At 55.6% G+C, this 2,208-nt stretch overlaps 1 long non-coding RNA gene across 1 annotated transcript; it reads left to right on the plus strand.

Annotated features, from left to right (window-relative positions):
- Positions 1-611: 611 nt before the first annotated feature.
- Positions 612-2,000, plus strand: LOC116740717. The gene is made up of 2 exons (XR_004345932.1): positions 612-903; positions 1,054-2,000. It is a non-coding gene; the product is annotated as an uncharacterized LOC116740717 (long non-coding RNA).
- Positions 2,001-2,208: the final 208 nt, after the last annotated feature.

The raw sequence follows: 2,208 nt of genomic DNA on the forward strand, positions 1-2,208 counted from the left end.
TGAGCGCTGGATGGAGAGGCCCCCGCCCGGGCCACGGCTGGGTGGCCTGGGGCTGCACTCACTGACAACCTGGGCCCATCTCCCCAGGTTGAGAAGGACAGTGCCCAGCAGCACCTCCAAAGGGGACGGTGCGCGATTCCAGCGTCTACCCCTGGTTCAGGTTCCTCTCACCGGGTGCTCCCCATTACCAGCAGGCTTCCTATCTCCCTGTGCCAACAAACTGAACCCCAGCTGGTGCCATGGCCTGGATTTCTGTGGTGTGCACCGGCATGGGGGCCTGCTCTTCCTTTCCCACTCTCCACTATCCACACCCTTCACTTTGCCCAAAGCCGCACTCCATCCATCCAATCTCCAGCCACCTACACAGCATCCCCCCTCTCTTCACCCTCCACCCGTCCGCAAACACACTCCACGCTCTGTCCGCCCTGATCCTGGCTCACGTCCCTTGCTCCACCTGGAATTCCTTTACTTTGCCCTGTAGATCTTGGCTTTCCAAGTCTGACAGCAGTTTATGAACGCTGTTCAAAGGCTGCTTCTTCTAAACAGCCTTCCTGACCCCCCCCCTCCCCTTTTTTCTAAACCTTTGTAGCAACCTGTCTCCACCTCGGGGAGCACTCAGCTCTTCTGCTCTGTCCAGCTGAGCAGTTATTGTGTCCTGGAGGCACATCTTATAGGGGAAAATCAGGCCGAGCCGCTTCAGATTCTGGCTCTCCCAGCTTGGTAGCTGCGTGACCTGGGTGAGAAGACGGAAGGGTGGCTTGGGGATGAATGCAGAGTTTACGGCTGATTGACCCCGTGGAGGTTAGATGAGCACCTGAGCGAATGGTCCATTGGATGGGTGTGCGGATGGAAGATGTGTGGAGACGGAGATGGAGGATACAGGAGTGGATAATTAAATGGAAGGTAGGGCTGGCTCAATAGAAGGAAGGGAGGGAGGGAGGTGCATCCCGCTGTCCAGGCAGAATCACAAAGTCGGGGGTGTGGGCCAGGAGGCTGATGACCTGGAAATTCTGAACGGGAGCAGAAAGTGAACCTGTAAATTCCTTTCCACAGGAAATAATGCTCCACGTAACTTGAGGCTTGACGTTTTTCAGTGACCCTGGGAAAAGGACAAGGCCTCCCGCGGGACGAATTCATCGGAAGGACAGTCCTGGTCAGCTCATCTGAGCGCTTGGGCCGCCTCTAAGTGCCAGGCCGTCAGAGGGTGTTCAATAACTATTCATTGGAAGGTGACGGATTGATCTTGGAGACCTGCCATTCGAGGGAGGCATGGCTGGCTGGCGACAGCACTGGTGTTTCACCCGTCAGCACCCGTTCCCTCACTCTCAGCAGGAGGAAAAGTTGGTCCTGTGGCAACCAGCCCAGACCCCAGGGTTCAGGCGTTGCCCCCGTGTTTGTGCAGTGACTGTAACCCACACGTCAGAGCGGCCCTGGGTCACATGCCTCCCGACGAGAACCAACATGCATGGTTCCAGGAGGATGAACCTCTGACTGTCTGGGTTCAGTCATGAAGGACCCGAGGTTGCATCAGACCAGTTCAAGGCCACTTGAGTTATAACCTGTTCTCAGGGCTCGATCTGTCTGTGAAGCCAGGAAGACCCTGTAGATAAAGGGCCACCCCGTGGAGTTGTCGGGGGGCAGGGGCAACGGGGTTGAGTGCCAGCAGGCCTCTCCCACACCAAGTTAGGACCTCCTTTCCAGGGAGGATAAACCTCGATAGATGTTGATCACAGATGCACTCAGAGGCCCAGGAAGGTGCAGACACCTGTTTGCCCACCGAGGCTTCATCCCAGCCTGCAAGGTCTGTTCTGACTTGGGACAGTCTTGCAGACTCTCGCCTGGGCGCCTGGGAGAAGGTTACATACACTGCACAACCCCAGGGGGTGCCCTTCGCAGTGACCAGGAGGGAGGGTGGTGGGTTTCAGCGTCCTCCATTGTCGGAGGGGGTCTTCTGGTCCCTAGTGGAGCACCTGAAAAACAAACAAAACTTCCTAACAGAAGTCACTGAGCTTTGTGTTGTTAATGAAACTGTCTCTTTACTTCTTCCCTCAGACTCCCTCCCCACTAGGAAATTAAAGAAAAGGGTGTGGGGGGCTGGAGGGGGACAGATTCACTTCTGCCTTATCTCGGAAGTGTTTAGCTAAGTGCCAGGCTCATAATAAGAGCTCAATAAATAACCATTATTAGGAGAGGAAGAGATGGAGGAAA

This window comes from Phocoena sinus, chromosome 15 (genome assembly GCF_008692025.1).
Source record: "Phocoena sinus isolate mPhoSin1 chromosome 15, mPhoSin1.pri, whole genome shotgun sequence".
In the NCBI taxonomy this organism is placed as follows: Eukaryota; Metazoa; Chordata; class Mammalia; order Artiodactyla; family Phocoenidae; genus Phocoena; species Phocoena sinus.